The sequence below is a fragment of the Hylobates moloch genome, unplaced genomic scaffold (genome assembly GCF_009828535.3).
Source record: "Hylobates moloch isolate HMO894 unplaced genomic scaffold, HMol_V3 SCAFFOLD_24, whole genome shotgun sequence".
NCBI lineage: Eukaryota > Metazoa > Chordata > Mammalia > Primates > Hylobatidae > Hylobates > Hylobates moloch.
This window is the reverse complement of record NW_026652299.1, coordinates 5,402,345-5,411,877: the sequence shown is the minus strand read 5'-3', so window position 1 is coordinate 5,411,877 and position 9,533 is coordinate 5,402,345.

Genomic DNA, 9,533 nt, shown 5'->3' with positions numbered 1-9,533 from the left:
AAAAGTCTCTGATGTGCCCTGGAGACATTTTCCCCATTGTCTTGGTGATTATCATTCAGCTTCTCATTACTTATGCAAATTTCTGTAGCCAGCTTAAATTTCTGCAGCTAGCTTAAATTTCTACCCAGAAAATTGATTTTTCTTTTCCATCTCATGGTCATGCTGCAAATTTTCCAAACTTTTATGCTCTGTCACCTCTCGAATGCTTTTCTGCTTAGAAATTTCTTCTGCTAGATATGTTAAATAATCTCTCTCAAGTTTAAAGTTTCACTGATCCCTAGGGCAGGGGCAAAATGCTGCCAATCTCTTAGCTAAAGCATAGCAAGGGTAACCTTTGCTCTAGTTCCCAATGAGTGCCTCATCTCCATCTGAGAACACCTGAGCCTGGTCTTCATTGTCCATATCACTATCAGCATTTGAGCCAAACCATTCAACAAGTCTCTAGGTCCTAAAGTTCCAAACTTTCCTACATCTTCTTGTTTTCTCCTGAGCCCTCCAAACAATTCCAACCTCTGCCTGTTACCCAGTCCCAAAGTTACCTGCACATTTTTTGGTGTCTTTATAGCAGTGCTCCACTACCTTGGTACCAATTAACTGTACCAGTCCATTTTTGCACTGCTATAAAGAAATACCTGAGTCTGGGTAATTTATAAAGGAAACAGGTTTAATTGATTCACAGTTCCACATGGCTGGGGAGGCCTCAGGAATCTTACAATCATGGTGGAAGGTGAAGCAGGCACCTTCTTCACAAGGCTGCATGAGGGGCTGAGTGAACATAGGAAAAAACTACCACTTTTAAAACCATCAGATCATGTGAGACTCACTCTCTATTACGAAAACAGCATGGAGGAAACTGCCTCCATGATCCAATCGCCTCCCACCATGTCCCTCCCTGGAAACAGGAATTACAATTTGAGATGAGATTTGGGTGAGGACACAGAGCCAAACCATTTCAGTGATGTTGAGCATTTTTTCACATGCTTGTTGGCCACATGAATGTTTTCTTTTGAAAAGTGTTTGTTCATACCCTTTGCCCACTTTTTAATGGGGCTGTTTGTTTTTTGCTTGTAAATTTAAGTTTCCTATAGATTCTGAATATTAGACTTTTGTTGAATCCATAGTTTGCAAAAATTTTCTCTCATTCTCTAGGTTGCCTATGTACACTGTTGATAGTTTCTTTTGCTGTGCAGAAGCTCTTTAGTTTAATTAGATCCCATTTGTCAATTTTTGATTTTGTTGCAACTGCTTTTGGCATCTTGATCATAAAATCTTTGCCAAGTCCTATGTCCAGAATGGTATTTCCTAGGTTATCCTCCAGGGTTTTTATTTATTTAGGTTTTGTATTTATGTCTTTCATCTATCTTGAGTTGACTTTTTTACAAGTAGTGTCAGGTAGGGATCCAATTTCAATCTTCTGCATATGATTGGCCAATTATCCTAGCATCATTTATTGAATGGATGGTCCTTTCCCCCATTGCTTTTTGTCAGCTTTGCCAAAGATCAGAAAGTTGTAGGTGTGCAGCTTTATTTCTGGGGTCTCTATCCTGTTCCACCGGTTTAGGTGTCTATTTTTGTATCAGTACCATGCTGTTTGGTTAGTGTAGCCCCGTAGTATAGTTTGAAGTCAGGTAATGTCATGCCTCCAGCTTTGTTACTTTGGTTTAGGATTGCCTTGGCTATTTGGGCTCTTTTTTGGTTCATGTGAATTTTAAAATCATCTTTTCTAGTTCTGTGAAGAATGTCATTGGTAGTGTGATAGGAATAGCATTAAATCTATAAATTGCTTTAAGCAGTATGGCCATTTTAATGATACTGATTCTTCCTCCTGTCTAGGGGCATGGAATGGCTTCCCAATTGTTTGTGTTATCTCTCATTTCTTTGAATAGTGTTTTGTAGTTCTCATGGAGATCTTTTATCTCCTTGGTTAGCTGTATTCCTAGATATTTTACTGTTTTGGTAGCAATTGTGAATGCGATTGTGTTTCTGATTTGGCTCTTGCCTTGGAAGTTGCTGGGGTATAGGAATGCTACTGATTTTTGTACATTGATTTTGTATCCTGAAACTTAGCTGAAGTTGTTTATCAACTCACAGGGCTTTTGGGCTGAGACTATGGGGTTTTTAAAATATAGAATGATGGTTTCTGCAAACAGGGATAGTTTCACTTCCTCTATTCAGTGCCTTTTATTTCTTTCTCTTCCCTGATTGCTCTGGCCAGGACTCTCAATACTATGTTGAATAAGAGTAGTGAGAGAGGGCATTCTTTTCTTAAACTGGTTTTCAGAAGGAATTCTTCCAGATTTTCCCCATTCAGGATGATGTTGGCTGTGGGTTTGGCGCAGATGGCACTTATTATTTTGAAGTACATTCCTTCAAAATCTAGTTTATTAGGGGTTTTTAATATAAAGGGATGTTGGATTTTGTCAAAAGCCTTTTTTGCATCTATTGAGATAATCATGTAGTTTTTGTTTTTACTTTTCTTTAAGTGGTGAATCCCATTTATTGATTTGTGTATTTTGAACCAACCTTGCATCCTATGGATAAAGCCTACTTGATCATGGCAGATTAACTTTTCGTTATGCTGCTGGATTCAGTTTTGCTAAGAATTTTTGAATCTATGTTCATCAAGGATGTTGGCCTGAAGTTTTCTTTCTTTGTTGTGTGCCTGCAGGTTTTGGCATCAGGATGGTGCTGGCCTCATTGCATGAGTTGGAAAGGAGTACCTCCTCAATGTTCTGGAATTGTTTCAGTAGGAATGGTACTAGCTCTTCTTTATACATCTGGTAAAATTCAGCTGTGAATCTCTCTGGTCCTGCACTTTTTTTTTTTTTTTGGTAGGTAGGCTTTTTATTACTGATTCAATTTTAGAACTCATTACTGGTCTATTCAGGAATTCAATTTGTTTCTAGTTTAGTCTTAGGAAGTTGTATGTGTCCAAAAATTTATCCATTTTTTTTTCTAGGTCATCTAGTTGGTGTGCATAGAAGTGTTCATAGTGGTCTCTTGTGTTTTTGTTTGTATTTCTGTGGGGTCAGTGGTAACATCCCCTTTGTCATGTCTAACTGTGTTTATTTGGATCTTCTCTCCTTTTTGCTGCATTAGTCTAGCTAGAGGTCTATCTATTGTATTTATGTTATCAAATAATCAACTCCTGAAATCATTGATCTTTTGCATTTTTTGTGTGTGTGTCTCAACTTCCTTTAGTTCAGCTCTAATTTTTGTTACTTCTTGTCTTCTGCTAGCTTTAGGGTTGTTTACTCTTGCTTCTCTGGTTCTTCTAGTTGTGTTGATATGTTGCTAATTTGATAGCTTTCTAACTTTTTGATGTGGGTATTAAGTGCTATAAACTATCCTCTAACACTGCATTAGCTGTGTCCCAGAGATTCTGCTATGTTGTATCTTTGTTCTTATCACTTTCAAAGAATTTTTTGATTTATGTCTTGATTTCATTATTTGCCCAAAAGTAATTCAAGATCAGGTTGTTTAATTTTCATGTAACAGCAATTTCCATTGTATGGTTTCGAGTGATTTTCTTAGTATTCATTTCTATTTTTATTGCACTTGTGGTCCCAGAGTGTGGTTGGCATGATTTGTTTTGTTTGTTTGTTTGTTTGTTTAATTTGCTAGTATTGTTTTGTGTCTGATTTGTGGTTGGTTTTGGAATGTGTGCCATGTAGCAATAACAAGAATGTTTATTCTGTTGTTTTGTGGTGAGTAGTTCTGTAGATGTCTATTAAGTCCATTTGATCAAGTGTTGAGATCAGGTCCTGAATAGCTTTGTTAATTTTCTACCTCAATTATCCATCTAATACTGTCAGTAGGGTGTTGAAATCTCTCACTATTATTGTGTGGGAAGCTGAGTCTCTTCACAGGTGTCTAAGAACTTGCTTTATAAATCTAGATGCTCCTGTATTGGCTGCATATATATTTAGAATAGGTAGGACTTCTTGTTGAATTGAACACTTTACCATTATGTAATGCCCTTCTTTTTTTTTATCTTTATTGGTTTAAAGTCTGTTTTATCTGAAATTGGAATTACAAATCCTGCTTTTTTGTGTTTTCTATTTGCTTGGTAGATATTTCTTTATCCCTTTATTTTGAGCCTACACATGTCATTGCATGTGAGATGGGTCTCTTGAAAACATCATACCATTAGATCTCACTTTTTTATTCAGCTTTCTACTCTGTGCCTTTGAAGTGGAGCATTTACCCCATTAACATTCAATACTAGTATTGATACATGTGGATTTGATATTGTCATTGTGTTGTTAGGGGGTTATTATGCAGACTTGTTTATACGATTGGTCTATAGTGTCACTGGCCTGTGTGCTTCAGCATGTTTTTTGTGGTGGCTCGTAATGGTCTTTCTTTTCCATATATAGTGCTCCTTTCAGGACCTCTTCTAAGGCAGGTCTGTTGGTAACACATTCCCTCAGGATTTGCTTATTTGAAAAGGCTCTTTATTTCTTTCTTTTTTTTTTTTTTTCTTGAGACGGAGTCTTGCTCTGTCGCCCAGGTTGGAGTGCAGTGGCACAATCTTGGCTCACTGCAAGCTCCGCCTCCCGGGTTCATGCCATTCTCCTGCCTCAGCCTCCCAAGTAGCTGGGACTATACGCACCTGCCACCATGCCTGGCTAATTTCTTTTTGTATTTTCAGTAGAGATGGGGTTTCACCGTGTTAGCCAGGATGGTCTCGATCTCCTGACCTCGTGATCCACCCACCTCGGTCTCCCAAAGTGCTGGGATTACAGGTGTAGGAAAAGGCTTTTATTTCTTTTTCACTTATGAAATGTGGCTGGATACAAGATTCTTGGGTGAAAAAATTTTTTTGTAATAATACTAAATATAAGTTCCCAATCTGGCTTGTAGGGTTTCTGCTGATAGATCTACTGTTAGCCTGGTGGAGCTACCTTTGTACTTGAACTGCTGCTTCTCTCTAGCTGCCTTTAATATTTTTTCTTTCATTTTCACATTACAGAATATGATGATTATGTGTCTTGGTATGGTCTTTTTGTGTAATATCTCACAGGGGTTCTCTGAATTTCCTGGATTTGAATGTTGGCCTCTGCAGCGAGGTTGGGGATATTTTCATGTACTATACACTGAAAGATGTTTGCCAAATTGCTTGCTTTCTCACCACCTCTTTCAGGGACACAAATGAGTCATAGATTTGATCTCTTCACATAATCCCATATTTCTCAGAGCTTGTCTTCATTCTGTTTTTTTCTTTTTTCTTTATTTTTGTCTGACTGAGTTATTTCAAAGAGCCCATCTTCAAGCTCGGAGATTCTGTCCTCAACTTGGTGTATTCTTCAGTTAATACTTGGGATTGCATTATGCAATTCTTGAAATATGTTTTTCAGCTCTGTTGATCAGTTTGGTTCTTTTTTATAGTGGCTATTTTGCTTATCACCTCCTGTCCTGTTATATCATGATCCTTAGCTTCGTTGGATTGGGTTTTGATGTTTTCCTGAATCTCAAGGATCTTTGTTCCTATCCATATTCTGAATTCCATTTCTATAATTTCATCCATTTCAACCCAGTCAATAACTCTTGGAAATTAGTACAGTAATTTAGAGAAAAGAAGGTGCTCTGATTTTTTGAATTGTGAGAATTCTTGCACTGCTTCTTTCTCATTTGTGTGAGCTGATGTTCCTTCAATCTTTGAAGCTGCTGTCCTTCGGATGGATTTTTTTTTTGCCTTTTTGTATGTATGTGTGTGTGTATGCCCTTGGTGGTTTCATTATGGTACATGGTGAATTCAGTTGACTGGCTTCTATTCTCATCCACCCCTGGGTCTCGAAGGAGTCCCCTCCAGTTACTCTCTCCATGCCCACCTTTATTTTGTTGGGTGTTGTAGTCCACATGGATCCCTCAGGCAGAGGCAGCAGTTGTCAGACAAGCTGTATCCTTACCAGGTCAGCCCTGTTCTGCTGCCTGGGGAAAACAGGGTTGCACCCGCTTGCAAAGTTCAGGCAGAAATGAGACCCCTGGGTTGGAAGCTCTAGTGGGTGTGGCCTGTCTGGCTAAGGGAGGTAGGGATGGATGCACTTGCGGCCCTGCCATCTGGGTGTTTCCAAGGCAACAATAGGCTGTGCCCCTCTGCAAATTCAGGCAGAAGTAGGAATACTGGGCCAGAGGCTCCAGTATGTGTTGCCCACCTGGTTTTGGTAACAGTGGTGGGTGGGCTCATGTGTCCTGCTGTCCTGTTTCCCAGGACAACAGGAAGCTGTGTCCTCCAGGTAAGTTCACACAAAAGTGGAGCCACTGGGTGGGAAGCTCTGGCAGGCATTGCCTGACTGGCTACTAGTGATGGGGTGGGTGGAGTAGCTGGCTGAGTTTGGGCTGAAGCAGGACTGCTAGGATGGAAGCTGGTGCCAAGCTCCATCCAGGAAGGGGGCATGGAGGAATCTTACCGCTCCCAGGCACTGCAACTGTGGCCTGTGTTGGGGCTATGGCACGAAGTGCTGGTCTGGTCTGGAGCCCTGTGCTTGTGGGCATGGAGCAATGTTAATGCTCCCAGGCACTGCAACTGTGGCCTGTGTTGGGGCTATGGCGCTAAGTCCTGGTCTGGGATCTGGAGCCCCGTGCTTGTACTGGTCCCCGTAGACTTGAGAATTACCTCTGTAAAACATCCAGGTGGCTCTCTGCCTCAGTCTAGAACATGGTGGGAGAATGTGGAAGCAGGGGTGGGCAGTGGGATTCTCCCATTTGGAGTCTTGCACAGTTCCCTGTGGAGAACGTGAAAATCCCTGGGGGTTTTCACTCACTCATCCTTTCCCATTTTGGAAGGGTTCTACTGGTTGTGCCCAACTTGCCTTCTCTATACTACCTGTGTTCTCCTGCTGCCTTGATGGATCTCATTGTGTTTTCTCAGATGATTGGCCTACAGGGTCAGTGTTCACTAGGCCTCTCCTTTCCTCCCCATCAGAGCTGAGAAGATAAATTGCTTCCAGTCTGGCATCCTGGCCCCATCCTCTCATGTTAGCATTTTTATCATTGCTGGAAACTGATACTTCTTTCCTCCCTGAAGTACTTTGGACATGCTTGTCCCAGGATCTAGAATGGACTAGACTGTTGAATCACTAGCTCCATCTTTACCTTGAGGTCATTTACTCAAAGAAGTTTTCATTGAATATTATACTTCAATAGGGTTCCTCTATTATTCTCTCAGTCCTTGTTCCCTTTATAGCATTTATTATAACTTAAAGGCACTTTGCATTGTTAATATTTTGCTATATTTTGTATAGTTCTATGCCATTTTATTACATGTAGAGATTCATGCAACCACCATTTTTATCAAGATAGAGAACTAGTCCATCACCACAAGCATCTCCTTCATGATACCTCCCTTCCTTGCCACTTACCACACCATCCCTAACTCTTGGCAACAGCTTATCTATTTCTCATATCTATGATTTTTAATCCACCTTATTTTTAGTTATTTAATTCTGGCATTTCTCCTCTAACAGAAATTAGGCTCCATAAAGGCAGAGACATGCCTGTCTTATTCACCATTTTACCCTAACTTCTGAATTTCCTAGAATCCAAAATTAGTCTATTGTAAGATTATCTGGTGGATGTCCCTAATCAAATTTCAATGCTCTATTTAAAAGCAGGGTTTAAAAAAAAAAAAAAAAAAAAACTAGAGAAGAACTCTCAATCAAGGCAGTGGGCTGCCAAAATTTTAATTACAGCTGTTTTTTATTAATAAACACTCTATTATTCACTAGCAATAGGCAGCTAACTTTATGTGATAACGCCAATTGATGTACTGAAAAAATGCATCATAAGTGAAACATAAAAGTCAAGGGGTAACTCTATTAATAAATATGCAGAGAACCACAGGGCTTTATTTAAACACCTATCATGTTACAGTATTTTGGAAGTATTATTTGTTGTAAAATTTGCACAGTTTGGGAATAGCTATGTAAAACTAACAGCTGGATGGAGTTACGGAATCATTTACCAACCAGTTGTGTCTCATGAACAATTGCTCCAAATGCACTGACTTGATTTTAAAAGAGATGCTGACAACTTTGTGAAGACCTTAAAAAGCATTTTACTCAAAAACATTTCTCTTAGGGCTGTATATGATTTCTGTGTTTATTTTATCTGCCTTTTATTGACAGTGTATTTTTGTTTCTACTGTTAACTGCAGAAATATTTACGATCCATTAGAAAAATGACTTGCATCACAGTAGCCTCTTTAGTTGTTAAGACTTCATCTGTCCTGCCACTTAGTTGTCTCTTGACATCATCTTTTGTGTCAGAAATCAGGGCCATTTGAAATTGGAATGACTGTGACTTCATACATCGTGAAGAATTGTAGAATGATGCCAATTGTGTTTTACCAAACTTCAATTCTATTCCTCGTCTACTCTGCATTTGTAAAGCACCTGTTGACTTATCCTAAGGATCACTCATAAATTCAACTTGTATAGGCATCTTTATTTTCCTCAATAATCCTTGTAAAGATGCAGAAACTGACGTCATAATAAGCACTTGGGTTATAAGAAACTTCCATTTTTTTTTTCTTTTTTTTTTTTTTTTTACAGCAAAACAGGATGAGAAAGTCCCAAAGTAACTCTGGGAAAAAATTATTCTCTCTTACTTTACTAGCAAGCAAGAAAGCAAGCTATTAAAATATTTTGGATATAAATGGAAATTTCCAAGAAAATTTGATAACAAATTCTTTTGCACATAGTTTCATTTATGCAGTTTCAACAAATCTTAACAAGCAAAGAAAAATTTTAACTTCTAATACTATGATAAGAACTATGATAAGAGTGTTAGCAAGTCAAACTCATCAGAACTTTATGAGAAGAGTTGAAATATAAAGTAGGACTGTGTGTAAGCCATACCTTTAGAAGATATAAGGTGAATTTCATTGTCAGCCATTAATCATTTATAGTAAAAGCAAAAGCATCATAAACTATGTATTAAACACCATTAGGTAATATTGTTGTTACCATTTTGTTCGAAGAAATGATTAAGCCTTAGGAAGATTTACAAGCCCTATTACTCTGTTTCTTTCCAATGTGTTTCTAATAAAATCTCATATTTGTTCCAATAATCTATCTAGACAAATATCTAGATGGATCTAAATCTAAAGACAGATAAGTGAAAAAAACACTACTGAAAAATGAATGCTATATTTTTAATTGTTTCAGAACTGACACGACTCAAATAGAGAAATCTGTTTAGGTTTTCAAAAGGTTTTTCATCATTGCTTCTGTTGTATGTAATGGTATACAAATAAAAGAAATTTTAATTTTTGTTTTCTTCTATGAATCCTTTCCTAGAATCTCCAGTTCTTTAATGTTAATACTAGATAGAATTTTGACTTAAGCCACTTCTTTTGTCGATCTGTATTTTCTTTCAGGAAATCTCATTTATTTCCATAATTTCCATTATTAGTAAAGGTCAAAGTTTCATCTAATTTTTCTTGACATTAGGTCTCTTCTGACTTTATTTCTCCTTACTTTTAGCTAATATTTCTGAATGTCAGAAGCCACCTCAAAATGATCATATTC